We start from the raw sequence: 9,910 nt of genomic DNA, 5'->3' as shown, positions 1-9,910 counted from the left end.
TCTTTTTTTTTTTCTTTTTTTTAAGGGAGAATTTAAAAACGGATTTTAGGGAATAATCATATATTTTTTAAAAATTAATTTTATAAAACAAATAAAATGGGAAATTCATTAAATTTAATCAAATAAATTTAATGTTTTTAAATAAAATAAAATTTATTTATTTATAAACAGATCATTCACCATCTATATATTTAAATTCTGTGATGTCAATTTCAAATTATAACTTTGTTAGTTGCGTTCCACGTCATATCAGAAAAAATTGCGTTATCCATTAATTCCACTATACCAGCTGAGACATTACCCATATTTTGAAATTTTGTCAATATTCAAATCATTTTCTAACTTAGCACTGTTGTTGCCAAACTTAAGCATCAAACTAAACAAGCATAGAATTGTTTAAATGTACTATACGCTTAGAAATTTGTATATGAGATCGCTTTCGGCCTTCCAATAAACAAATTTCATCAACTATTTTAAATTATATACTGAGGCTCAATGCAATCTAACAGTTAGTTTTTTAATAACTAAGACAACTCGAAAAATACAGGAATGAGATCATTTTTAAAGTGACTTAATGTAGACGCAAACACTGCAGCGCAGGACTGCTAATGTACTGGCTTCCCACGAAAACCTCAGCAAATCATGCTTCTAAGCAAAGGAAACTCCAAATGTTGCGAATCTTAACGTCAAGAAGCGGAACTAGTGGCTGCTTGACACTGGCACAAGAAATGAAATAACCACACAACAATGTGTTAAGATACTTAATTGTCTATTGGCTTTCATCATTGTGAAGTATTATCTGATGTGTTTAGTATCAGCTCTTCAAGGTCTTGCTCAGGTACTGAAATTCTAAAGACTGAATAATGATGATTCAAACTTTTCTCTGCTTGCAGTTTGTAAACACTGCCCAAAGCACCAATATTTGGATTGGGCAGTGCATAGAATATTCGTCGTATCCTTTGGTGCACGAGCGCCATGGCACACCTTGAAACATGCAAAGGTACTGATATCAGAAAAGGGTACTAGAAACCATACAAGATGGATAAATTGGCCTCTATTTTGTATCTACTTGACGTATAAGTTTAGATCGATTGGAATGAGTACATCAAAGATAGCCTTACATTGGGCATGGCTCCCAGACTAGGTATATGTCAAAGCCAGTGGTAAGGTCGCATTATTTCAGTAGGTTTCAAGTTGTCTGAAACTTCCTTGTCAATAATCTGTTCCTGAACAAATAAATTAGTATTTGTCACGTCTAAGTGGATAGAGCACACTTTCAAAGGTTCAACTTTTATAGAACCAAACAGTAAACTTAGTAATGAAACCTCAATCTTCTGACGTTTTGATGGACACTTATCAGCAGTATGCAACAGAACATCCAATGCTTCAGATTTTGACTTCAATACTTCTGAATTAGGGAATAGCTTCCTATCTCTTTCTGCAGCATTCTCTATGGCAACAAGAGCAGCATGCCTCAGAGGATGCCAGGTAAATTTATTCTCACTCTTTACCAAGGCATTCTGCTTGCCTAGTTCTTGAGCTGTCCATTCCCAAGGATTTAAACAAGAAACTCCAGCAAATATATCACTGCATGTACAAAGTGAGAATTTTTGAACTGTGGTGTTTTGATTGCTTCCTGCAGTATACGGATGGGATTCGTGGGGCACGGTGGTTGCTCCACATCTATCAATGCAGCCATATCTTGCACTAGGTTCTGATGTTGTGAGCAAAGGATGCGCTTGATCGTTAGCACTTGCAATGACTTTCCTACTCACTGGATCAACAATGACAGCAGCATTTAGAACCTGCAATGTAGAACACGCACAGCTAAGTGTTGATGAGGATAGCTATTACTCTACTAAATACAAGCTAACCATGTTAAAGAAGACGTGTATTAAATATTAAATTTTTTAATTCTATTTAATTTGCTCATAATTTGTTTTGAATTTTACATGACAAATTAAGATGAACAAAATCAACCTATTGGATTTCCAGGGACCATTTGAGGTTTAATTAAGATATGGAGGTTATGATCAGATGAGTTCAAACCAGGTTCAATTTGGATCCATATCAAACAGTCTAGGACTCAACCAAATTTATACTTAGGCATGGCTGTTTTAGTTGTGTTTGCTTGATTTTTGGGAAAAGATGATTTTCATAGGATAATATAAACTCCTCTCCTCTTCTCATTTCTCCACTTAGCCCCTCTTCTCTCTTTCACAGTCACTATCCACCCTCAATTCCATCTCCATGCGATTTGTGGCTCCAATCCCCGCTTGTCACATGTGGAGTTGCTACTGCACTTGTCACCTTCGCACACATGTAAGGAGCACTACCCAACTGCTGCTGCTAACACCTTAGAGTAACCGCAACGCTGTTAAACTTAGAACGTTAATGCTGACATGGACATCGTTAATGCTGACATGGACATCTTTTTATTGCACTGTAGCATTAACGCGTTCAAAGTTCTGAACGCGTTAATGTCTACAGCTTTCAAAAAAAAATAATAAAAAAAACCATTAACGTGTTCAAACGTTAAAGCGTTGCAGTGGCTCTTACACACGTTTGCACAGCACCACTGCTAATTGGCCTTCACACATGCATGTGAAACTCTACCTGGTCGTTGCTGCAAGCCTTGCACACGCTGCACAAATCTAATGTTTTTGTCGCCCAACCCTCACATGCACAGGACATTAGTGTCACTGTCCTTCGCACAAGCTGATGCTAACACTCAACTGTCAGGTGTTGTGATTCCTCTACTGTGCACCATGATGATCTAAGCCACCAGCGAGTGGTAGCTCCCTTCCCCTCCATCACGGCAACAAAGCCTGACTTCCTTCCTCTCCAGTGATTACATTCAATTTTGGATAAGGACCTAGTGAGCATTTTCCTTAGTTGTGCAGTTGAATGATTATTAATTTCAGACCTACTATCTGTTATTCGTTTAGGCTAGGGTGGTCCAACTTTTGTTTCCCGATCTAAGGATCGCCTGACGAGAAATTATCCACTTAGTTTCTAATCTAGGATTAGAAAAGTGCAAAATGTCTCGTTGGGTTCTTGACCTTCCTCATACAAAAGGCCGCTGCGCTAGAGTAAAATGCCCCTTGTGTATCTTGTCGTGGGGCCGACGATACTAGGCCGCTTAGGGTGAGCAATATCACCTTTTACTCCAATAGGATTAGAAAGTAATAAAATCAAACTTGGCTTCCTTAAATTGGGGGATGTATATATGGAAATTGTGTAATATGGTATCAGTTTGCTTTGAGTTGACACATGTTACTAAGAATATGAACGGTATTTTATGTTGTGAATTGCCATCCAAAAGGGGTTCCTTTTCGCATGGGGTTAGATAATCGCGGGTGGGAGCGGAGGGTGACATCTCGACCTTTTAACTTTAAATTCTGGATGCATGTAAGTGTTAAGGGGAATAGGATTTGGTATAATTGCTTGATACTGATTTTAAATCACAAAACAATGAAAGGAAAGAAGATAAGGTTAAGGAACCATGACATTTATATATTAAGGTCTAATTAATTTATGGAAGACAAGTTTCCTCCGTCTAGCCCAAGTTACCTATGGTTGATAATAATTATATATCACAAGAAGAACAAGGTAACAAGAAAAACCATGTTAAGAAAATGTATTCTTTATAAAAGCAAAAAGAATCAATCCAACAGGGCATCATGGAGTCATTCATTTATTTCTTAGTTTATGAAATTATCAAGCTTAGCCATTTGAAGTTATACAGATGTGAAGAAAGACCCAACAAAATATGGGTCAACTCATAATAAATAACAGACTAAAAACTTAAAAACCCTCCTCCAAAAGTAAGAGAATTCATATTCAAAATCAGAAGGCATTCAAGCTATTTGGTTGAATCCAAAACCTTATGCAAATAGAAAGTAGCTACTAAATTTTCATCATGCTTATGTAGAATTAAAAAGTGAGAAAGTCATTGCTTGAGAGCAATATAAATATTAAAATAAGCAAAATATAAGTTTGGCCAATGCTAAGAATGATAGCTAACCAAGAAATTTTTAGGTGGAGAAACTTGCTAGTAACTCATGTGAACTAAACCAGGGCAATGGCAAATGATAAATCAGGTAAACAACTATAAAACATTATCAATAGATATAATCAAAAAGAGGAAAAAGAAAGAAAAACTCAGACTTGGTTGATGGATGAATGATGTGGGCCGAATCTTGCATTGCTCCTCCCATTCTTCTTTTGACCTAGCAGCATACTTTGCAACCTGGAAATAGTTTTGCAACAAAAACAAAGAACAAAAAATTGAGTTGTTTGGTCCACTATGATTATCATAAGTCATTCGTGCATCAAAGTTATCTACTAAATGAAGCCCTAAAACATGGAGAAACAAAAGATTCCACTTTAATTGTGCTTCATTACAGAACATGGAATTTGTGACAGTTTCAATGTTAAGAGGTTGGGAAAAAAACGTACAAATATATATTTGCCATAAGAGAAAAGTAGAAAAAAAAAATAGCATTTGTGAGCTTCATATGATAGTGCATATTTAGAGGTTAGAAAGAACTAAAAGTATTCATTACCAGACATAGAAATGCTACTGTTTCCAAGCAAATAAGTGTAGCTCCAATTGATGATAAAAAGAGGAAGAAAGTTAAAACTATGAAAATATACAAAGATGCCTAGTAGATTAAAGGGTTAATTACTCTACAGTCTACATTAATTTGCCCTATTATTTCAATCATGGGCCCATGGCTATTTGCTAACTGGATAATTAGTAATGCCTATGGACTTGACTTGCAAAAAATTTCCACTGCCAACAGCTAAAATGGCAAATGTAAAATCAGCAAAAACGCAATAACTTCTCCTGTACTCTTAATACAGATTCATTTCCTGACTCTTAAGTTGCTGCCTTCATAAACTCTGGATTTGTAAACTTATGCTAGCCTGGTGTGAATACTACTCATCAACTGTCCAAGGGAAAAAGTGTCACACGTCAGGTCTACTAAGACAAAAAATAATGTGCCAATAAGTGTGCAACTATAACTAAAATAAGAGAATTTAAATATATATAATTATGAAACAATCAAGGTTTAAGCTATATTTGAAAAAAAAATCTCAGAAACCTTTGACTATATATAGTTATAAATCTTAGGTAAATAGTTAACCAAGTTGAATTTATTAAAATTGAAGATGTAAAAGAGAAAGCAAGCTCTACTTCACATAGTTAAGAGAGGTCTATAACACCTAAGTCTTACCAACGTATGCCTTTACATAGAACCAATAGCAGGAAAAGTCAATACCCAAATAGTTGGAACAAATAGCTTCACGTCATTTTATACTACCTACTCTATAAAAAATTTAAAATAAAGGTCCGAAATGGCCCAATATCCAATGTGTCCTGAGAGGATCAAAGTACAAAACCATAACTTGAAATTAAATAAAACAACAATCAATTCCAATTTTAAACGAATAAAGGCACCAAGGCAAATAATAAAAAAGAGAAAAATAGCTAGAACAGCCACTCACTTTTGTTCTAATGGGAAATAAATTATAGGCTTTGATAAAAGGTTGAATACCTATTGGAACTGCTTCTGTATCTTTTTCATGTTCATCGGCCAAGCACGAAATGACAGATAGCTCAACTTTTCCTGCAAGAAAGGTCAAGTCTATGTTACATATTGGAATCACTAAGTCACTTTAACCATTTTTAGAAAACGCACTCATTATGAAAAAGTAAATTAATTGCAGTAGTAAACATTTCCAAGTAGTATCAGCTCAGGACACAACTGGAAAACCAATTAACTAAAAGCGTAAAATATGCATTCTAATAGTAAAATTTAGATTAGAAATCAATGGAACTTACTGGGAACTAGACAGAACAATTTCCTAGTGAACTGAAAAAAATTTATAGAAATATGAATGAACCATAGTTCTCAATAGTTGGACAAAAGGTTGTCTTATAGGCATCTAGTTAAGAATAGTATCAGGCATTCTAATCAAGATAAATTTAATACAAAATCAGCACCCACCACACTAATGTATTGAAATATCAACAAATAGCAAAGAGATCATATGAAACCATCGCATTTACTGAAAAATATTTCCAATATGATCAATATGTGCTCATCATCTTTCTACCAATAGGACACAATAATTGTTCACAAAATAAAACTTCTTAGCCAGAACATGAAACCAAATAACAAAAAAAGAAAGAGAATAACCTTGGGAAGTTCTTCTTTGCACCCGTTTCACATGACGAAGATTATCATGTGGACACACTTGATTCAATTCCCTAATCAATGAGGGAGAAAGATAGGAACCATCAAATGAGCAACAACATAATAATTCCAGTGACAATGACTAAAAACAGAATGCTGACCTCACAATACTATTTGCAAGCTTTGGCTCAATGTTCAAAGCTAAAACCTCAACTGGAAGAATAAAAATAGGCCAAAGATTTGAAACAAAATCAATGAAGGAATAACTCCCATGTTCATATACACGATGAAAGAACATACATACCAGTAGGCACTTCAAGGGAGCTATCTGGCTCATTGTGAATACGTATAATCTCCCATTGCATTGCTTCCGACATATCCCCAAGAATCTAAGGTATACTAACCCAAAACTTGCCTTGAGCTATCTGGCTCTGGTTCAAAGGACAAGCATTACTAGAAATAAAGAGTGAGGATTTTCCATATGCCACTCCCAAATCCAAAATGTTGAAACACTGACCTTAAAGCAATCCAAGCCAAGCAAGGGTACATGCAAAAATAAAAATAAATAAATAAATAAAATAAAATCCAGCAACACTCATCAAAATCAAGTATGAATATGAAAACAAGGACAATTTTCTTCACTTAGGCTATGTCTAATTGGAGAGAGAGGCAGGAGAGAATTACTAAACCACCATCCTATAACTTGTTTATGCCTCTCTCATCATCTCTTGTGATAAAGGTGTAAAAATTTAAAGGAAGCGTAAAATAAGAAAACACAAAATAAGAATTATAATATGTTGGCAATGTAGAAAACAATATTGTAGTACAAATACATTAGAAAAAAGAATAAAAGAATCACAATATTATATATTCAAAATTTTCTAGTGAAGGAACATGGTGAGGAATTCGGTGAGGAAATTTGATTAAAAAAACAAACAAATGAAATGACATTATTTTGGTCACTGGTGCAAACTAGTGTACTCTCTGTATAATAGTTTTGTTTACTCAAATTATGATGTCTATATGGTTCAATATTCCTAATCCAGCATAGATCAAACCATTGGTACGAAAACACTGCAACCACCATGCTACTGAAATCATGCTTCACTGAAATGAATAATTTCCTTCTGCAAAATTTGGTATAATTACTGTCTAAATTAGTAGTAGATCCAGTATCCTGCCAACCCTATCCACCACTTAGCCAAACCTAAGATTAGAATAAAGTAAAAGATCAGTGTTGAAATTTGAAAGGTATACACAAGCATTAAAAATTTTCCCTGATAAAAGTCATGTTCTTATCCTCTCCTTATGCTCTGCCAACATTACATGCCAGATGGTAACCATTCAAGCAATTAGTGGCTAATTATTTGATTATTTCTTAGCAGAGAGACTAACTTAATTAAAACACTACAGTAGTGTTTCAATTAGAGTGTTTTGCATCAAGCCAGCTATCATTTAAGGTGTTTTCACTTGTCCACACCAATAATGTCTAATGGAAACACATAGAATAGTTAAGTGGAATGGTAAACAGAAGAAAGCCAGTTAAAATAAAAATAACGTTTGGAATACATAATCTTTACAGTTTCTGTAATTCAGAATATACGGATAGTCTTAGCTGCCTTTAGCTGCCTTATCGATTAATGATTGATTTTCAGTATCAAATTGAACTGGCTTCCAAAACTGCAGCTAGCAGTTCATATAAAAACATCATCTAAACAAATCTTGGCTAACATATTGAAAGATTGTAGTTCCATATTCTTATTTACTGGGGCTATTGAGTTTTCCATATATGAATTGTAATCTTTTACAATGCAAAAATCATTTGTGTAAAACAAGATCCCAAAGTTCAAATTTTTCTTGAGCACCAATCCTATGAAATTGTCACTGGATACAAACCAACATCACAACATCCTGAAACTTGTCTCCGTTGCTTCCATATCCTTCTTGAAAAATAAAAATAAGTCCGAGAAAGGGATTTCTGAGATTATGTGAGCATACAACTCGTCGTTAAAAAATAATTGAAGAATTCATGATAAAAGTGGAAAACTTAATTGAAGAATCATGTAACTGAAGAGTACTCCATCAAAAGACCACGGAACAACAACAACTAAAAAAGCACGGGCTCTGAAATTAGTGCGTCTGAGCGGTTGATCAAAGAACCTGTGATGGCTGTGGAGCTCGAAAACGTTTGAGCGACTGTGGTTCTGGAGCTCGAGGGTTGGAGCTCGAGACGCCTCGGTAGATATTTTGTGAGAAATTGACCACGAGAACGAGCGTCAGGAAAGGTTCGGGATCTCGAGAACGACGGCGAGGGTTTCTCCGAGAGAGAAACCAACACTGCATTGGGTCGCGAAAATGCGCAACGGACGGAGGACGACTAAGTCGCGACAATGTTCTGAGCTCAATATTGGAATTGGGCTCCATTGCGGCTATCGAGTCATGACACGGCCGTGCCCCAACAGCCCTGCGGGCCGATCTCTCAGCCCGATTAATGATGAACAACTTTACAAATTGCTGGAACATTTTATCCAAATTTATCTCAAAGTAATTTTTTTCATTCCGTCTAAAATCGATTTAATCCTCACACCACTCGGGATATTGAAATTTCTTAAATAAATAAAAAAATCATTTAAACTTCTGAATGAAGAGTGAAAGTCAATCGTAAACTTGTCAAGTGGAAATTTTGACAGCTTCATTTCTGTCTTTTGGGGGTGAAAGACAAGAAAATAATTGCAGCAAGTGGGATAGAGTTTAAATGTTTGACGCTGATGTGTGAAACTGATTTCGTCTTCTAAAGTACTTCACATTCACACTAAATTCTTGTTACTTAAAAAAAACGAATTATATTAAATGTATTATATGTAGTTTTATTTTCACTCGTGATATTTACCTCACACGATTTCAGCTTTACTATATATTACGACAAATTCTTATTCAAGATAGTCGATAAAGTACAATGTGAAAAGAAGACTAATCAGTCCTTCCATTTACCATCTTAATAAGGGTTTATCATTGTTTATGTGAGTGTTATTCTCTATAATTTAATTTGATCCTCTTGCCAAATCTGGTGAGTTAGAAGTGTCAATCACTGCATTTATAAACAAAGCTCATGATTGTTTTATAAATTTAATTATAAATTTATTTTTAAATTTTTTTATTAAAGCATTATAATTTTTAAATTTTATAATCTTAGAGTGTTTATTTTTTTAATGTAAATTATAAGGACAATAATGCTGTTAGGCACGACACATGATAGCTCATGTCATGTCCATTGATGACTTCTTGGAACACTTTCTTTGTTGAAAAATATGTCTCGAAGACATCTGACCCTCCCATTTGATGATTTGATATGAAAGTTAATTATATGACTGATGAGATGATCTTATATGATTTGTTAAACGTGACTAAAATTAATTTTTAAAACTCCAACTTATATCCATAGTATATGAATTAAAATGATAAGTTATCGATAAATATCAATTGATCATTCCAAAATTAATGTAGATTTGACTAATCATTAATTTGAAAGAAATTGCTTTTACATTTTCAAACTCACCTTGTTGGTAGATGAGAAAAAGGAATCGGTGCATTGCTTCCCGGATTAAAATTTCTTAAAACTATCTCACAATACGAGCCACCTTTTTTATGATTCACTATTATTTATTTGAAACTCGATTAAAGTGCCAAATCCTCTACTATTTGGC

At 34.5% G+C, this 9,910-nt stretch overlaps 1 pseudogene; it reads right to left on the bottom strand.

The window, feature by feature from the left end:
* Positions 1-445: 445 nt before the first annotated feature.
* LOC122026564 lies at positions 446-8,595 on the bottom strand (annotated as a pseudogene).
* Positions 8,596-9,910: the final 1,315 nt, after the last annotated feature.

This window comes from Zingiber officinale, chromosome 10A, assembly GCF_018446385.1.
Source record: "Zingiber officinale cultivar Zhangliang chromosome 10A, Zo_v1.1, whole genome shotgun sequence".
Taxonomy (NCBI): Eukaryota; Viridiplantae; Streptophyta; class Magnoliopsida; order Zingiberales; family Zingiberaceae; genus Zingiber; species Zingiber officinale.
The sequence above is the reverse complement of the archived record's forward strand: the minus strand, read 5'-3'. Positions and strand labels throughout refer to the sequence as shown.